Source organism: Sminthopsis crassicaudata, chromosome 4 (genome assembly GCF_048593235.1).
Source record: "Sminthopsis crassicaudata isolate SCR6 chromosome 4, ASM4859323v1, whole genome shotgun sequence".
Lineage (NCBI taxonomy): Eukaryota > Metazoa > Chordata > Mammalia > Dasyuromorphia > Dasyuridae > Sminthopsis > Sminthopsis crassicaudata.
The window spans coordinates 101,955,092-101,965,240 of NC_133620.1; the positions used below are offsets into that span (position 1 = coordinate 101,955,092).

General features: G+C 43.9%; 2 pseudogenes; both read right to left on the reverse strand.

Moving 5' to 3' along the window:
- Positions 1-2,569: 2,569 nt before the first annotated feature.
- Positions 2,570-4,747, reverse strand: LOC141541049 (biotin--protein ligase pseudogene; annotated as a pseudogene).
- Positions 4,748-7,370: 2,623 nt separating this feature from the next.
- Positions 7,371-9,545, reverse strand: LOC141541050 (biotin--protein ligase pseudogene; annotated as a pseudogene).
- Positions 9,546-10,149: the final 604 nt, after the last annotated feature.

Here is a 10,149-nt window from a genome sequence, read left to right on the forward strand (position 1 = left end):
GGCTAATGGCAAACAAGAGTCTGCCCACTTTCCTGCAAGCAGGAGTGAAAGTCCAGATCTTTGATTTTGTCTTTCAAAGTCCTGAATCTTTTCCTGGGCCCTGTGAGCTTTACTAGAGGCCTTTCTCTGTCCTTGGTTCCCAAGAGCTCGCTTGGAGTGTGTCCGAATCCAAAGATTTGTCCTCCAGCCTCTAGCCAGCTTCAGCCTCTCAATGTCCTCCCAGTGTGTCCAGCCAGCCCCAAAGTACAAGTCGGAATAGATCAGACTCCAAGAGGGTGGGATTGTGGGTTTCCTGGTCCAGTGAATCTCCCCACTGAATCCTGCTCTGAATCTCCTGGAGCTTCCAGTGGGCTTGTCCTTTTATAGGCTCTTTGAAAGGTGTGAACTCTTAAAGGGGGGGGAGGTGTGAACTTGTAAAGGGGGGAAAGTGTGAACTCTAAACTAGAGAACAGCTAAGTACCATGCTAATAACCCTGTTACCACTTTGTCAGAACCCTAACACTGCCCCAATGATTTTGCTCTGACTCTCTAATTCAGGGGTTCTCAAACCCACTGAGGATGTTTATGAGGTCCTCCAGATTGTGTTCAATGGACTGAGGGGGCGGAGACAGAGTGTGAGTTTTTGTTTGTACTATAGTCCTGCCCTCCAACAGTGTGAGGGACAGTGAACTGGCCCCCTATTTGAAAGTTTGAGGCCCACTGGGTCTAATTCATCTGTACCTTTGTTATTGCCCATGCCAGAAAAGTTCTTACTCCTCCCTTCTGCTCTAGCTCCTTTCCAGTATCATCTTCTTCAAGAGGTCCTTTCTGAAGCCCTCAGTTGTTTGTACTCTCCTCCTTCCCTAGTATGGTGCTTTAATCTTCTATGTGTCTTTTCTTTGCTTCTCTGTGAACATTAGTCCTTAGTTCTCTTATGGAGATGGAATTGGGCCATTCTCTGAGTCCATTTAGAGAAAGGATCTCAGATCAACCATTCTTCCCAAGCTGCATTTTGAATTCTCTGCCTATGACTACCCTGTCTTTCCTTTCCTTTTTCAGTTCCAAGTTTGTGTTCTCTTTCCCCCCTCAGAATTGGGTAAGCTTTTTGAGGAGAGGGACTATCTTTTTGCTTCTGTTTGTATCCCTAGTGCTTTGCATAGTGCCTGCCACATGGTAGGGGCTTAATAAATGCTTGTTGATTTAAAGGCAGAAATTGTATGATTTGGGGGCTTCTATCCCAAGCACTTAACACAGGGGTTAAACACTGTGCCAGTAGATTCTTAATAAATGCTTTCTTGATGGGTGAATGAAATGCACAATCATTTGTGACTCATTACTATGTTTCAGATAATGTTGTGGGCATTGAGAATATGACAACAAACACGAAAATGAAACAGTTACTCCTTTTTTTTAATAATACTTTTTATTGAACACATATATGCAGGGGTGATTTTGCAGCATTGACAATTGCCGAACCTTTTGTTCCAACTTTCCCCTCCTTCTCCCCACTCCCTCCCCCAGATGTCAGGTTGACCAATACATGTTACATATGTGAAATTCAAGTATAAGTTAAACACGATATATGTCTCCATGTCCAAAGAGTTGTTTTGCTGTCCAAGAAGAATCGGAATTTGAAACAGTGTACAATTAGCCTGTGAAGGATACCCAAAATGCAGGCGGACAGAAATAGAGGGATCGGGAATTCTGTGTAGTGACTCGTAGTCATCTCCCAGAGTTCTTTCGCTGGATGTAGCTGGTTCAGTTCATTACTGCTCTAATGGGACTTATTTGGTTCATCTCATTTTGAAGATGGCCACGTCCATGAGAATTGATCATCATATAGCATTGTTGTTGAACTATATGATATTCATTCAACTTTTGTAGTAAATTTCAATATATGAACTACATTGGCCAAGACATTTACTATAAAGTAGTGATTTTCCACTATATCTTTGACCTCTACTCACATATATTAAATTTCTTTAGCCACTTAAGTATAACAAATGCAAATAAGGAAAGCACCATCTCTGAAAGATTATTTATAATTCTTCTCTTAATAAAGAAATAAAAACAAAGGTTTTTTTCTGTATTTTGTGTGGCTTTTATTTATTTATTTGTTTGTTTGTTTGTTTGTTTTCAAAATATCTCCTTGGTTGAGTCAAAAGGATATTACCATCCCACATAACTGAGCAATGACTCAAGAAGGGGGGCTGATATTTTTTCCCTTTTCAAAGGGAGCTATAATGAGGGGTTGACTATTGTGAAACACCTAAATTTCCCTGTCTTGTTGGCATAAAAGAGCTCCAGGTATCAACATACACCAAGTTCCGTCTAAGAAGGGAAAGGCAGGCGACTCTTCTGAAAAAGAGAGAAATCCCTAGTAAACAAAAAGTAACTAAAAGGCATGAGAAAAATCATTAAGGGAAAAAAACCTCAAGCCTCCCCAATCCCAAACAGAACTTTCTGATGAATGGTAGGAAAGAGCTAAGAAATAAAGCAGGAATGTATTTGCAAGTGGCTATGCACTTTTGCCTGAAATGAAACTCACTTCGATATGGCCCACTCTGCTCTCTTGCTCAGGACAGTTGAATTAATTCTTGGGGATGATGAGGTTTTTCAGCATGTCCAAAGAGTTGCCGTCTGGATGCACAGTCATAACATCCCCTCCTTCTCGATGGACTTGAAGGAAGCCAGAATCGTCAATCCCAACAATCCATACCAGTGGGCCCTCGTCGTTTCCCAGACGGACTTGCTGACCGCTGTGTATCCAGTATTTGTAATAGAGAGGAAGAATGGCATTAGGTCCTTTGTCCTGAAAGGCATCCAGTAGGCTCTCCAGCACAGTTATTGTTCTTGCCACCAGATAATCCACACGTAACAGACTGAGGTTTTGGTTGTGTTTCTTATTATATTCTATGATGAGATCATTGAGGCAAAGAGTAGGGTGACTGTTATTCACATTAACTCCACAGCCAATAAGAATATGACAAGTTGATCCCATAAGCGTTGAGTTGACCAACACTCCCCCAAGCTTCATTTGATCACTGTAGTAGATATCATTGGGCCACTTGACTCTTAAATTGATGTCCTGATAGTCAGGAATGGATCGAACTGCCTCCACCACTGCCAAAGACATCAAGTGTTGAACAAATGGGATTCTCTGACCCAGATGAGAATCTAGGGGGATGTGGAGGTGTAAGGTGGAAAGAGAACATCCCACAGGACTAAGCCAGACATTGCCATCACGACCTTTTCCTTGAGTTTGCTGGGCTGCAATCGCTACTAAACCCAGGTGTGGTGGCACCTCAACCATCAAGCCGTCCAGAAGATCCATTGTGGATGAAGTCACTTCAGCAAACAGAATGATCTTTCCCAGTTGCTTTGTGTGCAAATGTTTTTGATAGAGCTCCAGGTGAAAATGTTCTGGGGCAAAATCCTCTGTGGCAGTGATAACTGGCATATGAGATGGGGTCACTTCCAATTCTGGTGGATGGGATGAAACAAACTGAAGGGTCAGCTTGCTGAATTGCATTACTCCTTCGGGTCCCACATTTCTTGCCAGCCACTGCATAAAAGAAGTTCGGACTTCCTCATCAGCTGTGAGCAAATAGAGAGGAGTCAGGGGAGGAATTTTCTTTAATTCACACCTTAGGCCAAGGACCCTCAGGATCTCCTTCAGGACTTCCAATCGGGTGAAATGGCTTGATTTCAGCAAATTAAAGGCAGCTGGAGCTTCTATCAAAGTGCTGGGAGACATTTCCAAGTGCACCTGACAGAGAATTGCTTCTCCTCCGTTTGTTCCACAAGGCAGGTGAACAATCATCCTGTCTCGATGCACGTTTTCTAAGTAACCCTCTAGCTGTCCAGGATGGGTAGGCAGCTGTCCAGGGCCTTCTTCAAATAGGATCCCACTTGTCACTACATTCAGTTTCATTTCACTGTCATCAGCCTTGGAAAAAACCAATGTCTGGATGCTCTTCTTCAGTTCCTCTTTGCTTTTCAGCTGTAGGCCACCAAACGTGAAGGAGGAAGATAGCCCCAAAACCTTCCCACCTTGGGACAGGTACAAGATGAACTTTTGGGAAACTGCTTCAGAAATAGGCTCTTCTGTGGCAATGATCAACAATAAACAGTGATGCAGCCATGGATGGCTGAGCACATTTTTCTCCTTCAGCTGGGAGATGACATAACAATCAGTGTCAATACAATCCTTCAGAAGGGAATGGAGCTGCTGGAATCTCTGCTGTCCTTTCTGAGAGTCAGAGCCCACAAAGAGTAAAATGTTCGGTGGCTTCTCGGGAATATTGACTCTTCTCCTTCGTCCAGGTTGGCAAGTTGGCTTAACACTGCCTTCTTGGCGGCTGCTGCTGAAACCATGAGGAAGATCTGCAAGGTCTTCTGCAGATGCCAATCTGACAGCTTCAGTGGTGCTGCTTTCTAGTCCCAAACACTCCAGGCAGCTTGAAAGATGGAAGTGATGGTATTCATCCAATCCAGCTCCTTTTCCCCATGCATTGGTGGCTTCTTGCTGACAAGCATTGCCTTTCTTCCGACGATACTCCTCCTTTTGAATCTTTTGGTCATCCCTGTCTCTCAAAGGCTCCAACATTTCTGCTTTGATGTGAAACTCCTCCACTTCTGTGATGTGGGATACTGTCCGTGGCTGTAGTTCTTTTAGCACCGAGGCCTGCAGATGCACAGAAGCAATGTTTTGGGGTGCCAAACCACTATCCAATTGGAGTCTGTTTTCCATGAATGCAGTGTGATGAAATGATCTCTACTTGCTTCAGCAACTAGCTTCTAAGGCTCACCGGGTCTTCAGGCTAATGGCAAACAAGAGTCTGCCCACTTTCCTGCAAGCAGGAGTGAAAGTCCAGATCTTTGATTTTGTCTTTCAAAGTCCTGAATCTTTTCCTGGGCCCTGTGAGCTTTACTAGAGGCCTTTCTCTGTCCTTGGTTCCCAAGAGCTCGCTTGGAGTGTGTCCGAATCCAAAGATTTGTCCTCCAGCCTCTAGCCAGCTTCAGCCTCTCAATGTCCTCCCAGTGTGTCCAGCCAGCCCCAAAGTACAAGTCGGAATAGATCAGACTCCAAGAGGGTGGGATTGTGGGTTTCCTGGTCCAGTGAATCTCCCCACTGAATCCTGCTCTGAATCTCCTGGAGCTTCCAGTGGGCTTGTCCTTTTATAGGCTCTTTGAAAGGTGTGAACTCTTAAAGGGGGGGGGAGGTGTGAACTTGTAAAGGGGGGAAAGTGTGAACTCTAAACTAGAGAACAGCTAAGTACCATGCTAATAACCCTGTTACCACTTTGTCAGAACCCTAACACTGCCCCAATGATTTTGCTCTGACTCTCTAATTCAGGGGTTCTCAAACCCACTGAGGATGTTTATGAGGTCCTCCAGATTGTGTTCAATGGACTGAGGGGGCGGAGACAGAGTGTGAGTTTTTGTTTGTACTATAGTCCTGCCCTCCAACAGTGTGAGGGACAGTGAACTGGCCCCCTATTTGAAAGTTTGAGGCCCACTGGGTCTAATTCATCTGTACCTTTGTTATTGCCCATGCCAGAAAAGTTCTTACTCCTCCCTTCTGCTCTAGCTCCTTTCCAGTATCATCTTCTTCAAGAGGTCCTTTCTGAAGCCCTCAGTTGTTTGTACTCTCCTCCTTCCCTAGTATGGTGCTTTAATCTTCTATGTGTCTTTTCTTTGCTTCTCTGTGAACATTAGTCCTTAGTTCTCTTATGGAGATGGAATTGGGCCATTCTCTGAGTCCATTTAGAGAAAGGATCTCAGATCAACCATTCTTCCCAAGCTGCATTTTGAATTCTCTGCCTATGACTACCCTGTCTTTCCTTTCCTTTTTCAGTTCCAAGGTTGTGTTCTCTTTCCCCCCTCAGAATTGGGTAAGCTTTTTGAGGAGAGGGACTATCTTTTTGCTTCTGTTTGTATCCCTAGTGCTTTGCATAGTGCCTGCCACATGGTAGGGGCTTAATAAATGCTTGTTGATTTAAAGGCAGAAATTGTATGATTTGGGGGCTTCTATCCCAAGCACTTAACACAGGGGTTAAACACTGTGCCAGTAGATTCTTAATAAATGCTTTCTTGATGGGTGAATGAAATGCACAATCATTTGTGACTCATTACTATGTTTCAGATAATGTTGTGGGCATTGAGAATATGACAACAAACACGAAAATGAAACAGTTACTCCTTTTTTTTAATAATACTTTTTATTGAACACATATATGCAGGGGTGATTTTGCAGCATTGACAATTGCCGAACCTTTTGTTCCAACTTTCCCCTCCTTCTCCCCACTCCCTCCCCCAGATGTCAGGTTGACCAATACATGTTACATATGTGAAATTCAAGTATAAGTTAAACACGATATATGTCTCCATGTCCAAAGAGTTGTTTTGCTGTCCAAGAAGAATCGGAATTTGAAACAGTGTACAATTAGCCTGTGAAGGATACCCAAAATGCAGGCGGACAGAAATAGAGGGATCGGGAATTCTGTGTAGTGACTCCTAGTCATCTCCCAGAGTTCTTTCGCTGGATGTAGCTGGTTCAGTTCATTACTGCTCTAATGGGACTTATTTGGTTCATCTCATTTTGAAGATGGCCACGTCCATGAGAATTGATCATCATATAGCATTGTTGTTGAACTATATGATATTCATTCAACTTTTGTAGTAAATTTCAATATATGAACTACATTGGCCAAGACATTTACTATAAAGTAGTGATTTTCCACTATATCTTTGACCTCTACTCACATATATTAAATTTCTTTAGCCACTTAAGTATAACAAATGCAAATAAGGAAAGCACCATCTCTGAAAGATTATTTATAATTCTTCTCTTAATAAAGAAATAAAAACAAAGGTTTTTTTCTGTATTTTGTGTGGCTTTTATTTATTTATTTGTTTGTTTGTTTGTTTGTTTTCAAAATATCTCCTTGGTTGAGTCAAAAGGATATTACCATCCCACATAACTGAGCAATGACTCAAGAAGGGGGGCTGATATTTTTTCCCTTTTCAAAGGGAGCTATAATGAGGGGTTGACTATTGTGAAACACCTAAATTTCCCTGTCTTGTTGGCATAAAAGAGCTCCAGGTATCAACATACACCAAGTTCCGTCTAAGAAGGGAAAGGCAGGCGACTCTTCTGAAAAAGAGAGAAATCCCTAGTAAACAAAAAGTAACTAAAAGGCATGAGAAAAATCATTAAGGGAAAAAAACCTCAAGCCTCCCCAATCCCAAACAGAACTTTCTGATGAATGGTAGGAAAGAGCTAAGAAATAAAGCAGGAATGTATTTGCAAGTGGCTATGCACTTTTGCCTGAAATGAAACTCACTTCGATATGGCCCACTCTGCTCTCTTGCTCAGGACAGTTGAATTAATTCTTGGGGATGATGAGGTTTTTCAGCATGTCCAAAGAGTTGCCGTCTGGATGCACAGTCATAACATCCCCTCCTTCTCGATGGACTTGAAGGAAGCCAGAATCGTCAATCCCAACAATCCATACCAGTGGGCCCTCGTCGTTTCCCAGACGGACTTGCTGACCGCTGTGTATCCAGTATTTGTAATAGAGAGGAAGAATGGCATTAGGTCCTTTGTCCTGAAAGGCATCCAGTAGGCTCTCCAGCACAGTTATTGTTCTTGCCACCAGATAATCCACACGTAACAGACTGAGGTTTTGGTTGTGTTTCTTATTATATTCTATGATGAGATCATTGAGGCAAAGAGTAGGGTGACTGTTATTCACATTAACTCCACAGCCAATAAGAATATGACAAGTTGATCCCATAAGCGTTGAGTTGACCAACACTCCCCCAAGCTTCATTTGATCACTGTAGTAGATATCATTGGGCCACTTGACTCTTAAATTGATGTCCTGATAGTCAGGAATGGATCGAACTGCCTCCACCACTGCCAAAGACATCAAGTGTTGAACAAATGGGATTCTCTGACCCAGATGAGAATCTAGGGGGATGTGGAGGTGTAAGGTGGAAAGAGAACATCCCACAGGACTAAGCCAGACATTGCCATCACGACCTTTTCCTTGAGTTTGCTGGGCTGCAATCGCTACTAAACCCAGGTGTGGTGGCACCTCAACCATCAAGCCGTCCAGAAGATCCATTGTGGATGAAGTCACTTCAGCAAACAGAATGATCTTTCCCAGTTGCTTTGTGTGCAAATGTTTTTGATAGAGCTCCAGGTGAAAATGTTCTGGGGCAAAATCCTCTGTGGCAGTGATAACTGGCATATGAGATGGGGTCACTTCCAATTCTGGTGGATGGGATGAAACAAACTGAAGGGTCAGCTTGCTGAATTGCATTACTCCTTCGGGTCCCACATTTCTTGCCAGCCACTGCATAAAAGAAGTTCGGACTTCCTCATCAGCTGTGAGCAAATAGAGAGGAGTCAGGGGAGGAATTTTCTTTAATTCACACCTTAGGCCAAGGACCCTCAGGATCTCCTTCAGGACTTCCAATCGGGTGAAATGGCTTGATTTCAGCAAATTAAAGGCAGCTGGAGCTTCTATCAAAGTGCTGGGAGACATTTCCAAGTGCACCTGACAGAGAATTGCTTCTCCTCCGTTTGTTCCACAAGGCAGGTGAACAATCATCCTGTCTCGATGCACGTTTTCTAAGTAACCCTCTAGCTGTCCAGGATGGGTAGGCAGCTGTCCAGGGCCTTCTTCAAATAGGATCCCACTTGTCACTACATTCAGTTTCATTTCACTGTCATCAGCCTTGGAAAAAACCAATGTCTGGATGCTCTTCTTCAGTTCCTCTTTGCTTTTCAGCTGTAGGCCACCAAACGTGAAGGAGGAAGATAGCCCCAAAACCTTCCCACCTTGGGACAGGTACAAGATGAACTTTTGGGAAACTGCTTCAGAAATAGGCTCTTCTGTGGCAATGATCAACAATAAACAGTGATGCAGCCATGGATGGCTGAGCACATTTTTCTCCTTCAGCTGGGAGATGACATAACAATCAGTGTCAATACAATCCTTCAGAAGGGAATGGAGCTGCTGGAATCTCTGCTGTCCTTTCTGAGAGTCAGAGCCCACAAAGAGTAAAATGTTCGGTGGCTTCTCGGGAATATTGACTCTTCTCCTTCGTCCAGGTTGGCAAGTTGGCTTAACACTGCCTTCTTGGCTGCTGCTGAAACCATGAGGAAGATCTGCAAGGTCTTCTGCAGATGCCAATCTGACAGCTTCAGTGGTGCTGCTTTCTAGTCCCAAACACTCCAGGCAGCTTGAAAGATGGAAGTGATGGTATTCATCCAATCCAGCTCCTTTTCCCCATGCATTGGTGGCTTCTTGCTGACAAGCATTGCCTTTCTTCCGACGATACTCCTCCTTTTGAATCTTTTGGTCATCCCTGTCTCTCAAAGGCTCCAACATTTCTGCTTTGATGTGAAACTCCTCCACTTCTGTGATGTGGGATACTGTCCGTGGCTGTAGTTCTTTTAGCACCGAGGCCTGCAGATGCACAGAAGCAATGTTTTGGGGTGCCAAACCACTATCCAATTGGAGTCTGTTTTCCATGAATGCAGTGTGATGAAATGATCTCTACTTGCTTCAGCAACTAGCTTCTAAGGCTCACCGGGTCTTCAGGCTAATGGCAAACAAGAGTCTGCCCACTTTCCTGCAAGCAGGAGTGAAAGTCCAGATCTTTGATTTTGTCTTTCAAAGTCCTGAATCTTTTCCTGGGCCCTGTGAGCTTTACTAGAGGCCTTTCTCTGTCCTTGGTTCCCAAGAGCTCGCTTGGAGTGTGTCCGAATCCAAAGATTTGTCCTCCAGCCTCTAGCCAGCTTCAGCCTCTCAATGTCCTCCCAGTGTGTCCAGCCAGCCCCAAAGTACAAGTCGGAATAGATCAGACTCCAAGAGGGTGGGATTGTGGGTTTCCTGGTCCAGTGAATCTCCCCACTGAATCCTGCTCTGAATCTCCTGGAGCTTCCAGTGGGCTTGTCCTTTTATAGGCTCTTTGAAAGGTGTGAACTCTTAAAGGGGGGGGAGGTGTGAACTTGTAAAGGGGGGAAAGTGTGAACTCTAAACTAGAGAACAGCTAAGTACCATGCTAATAACCCTGTTACCACTTTGTCAGAACCCTAACACTGCCCCAATGATTTTGCTCTGACTCTCTAATTCAGGGGTTCTCAAACCC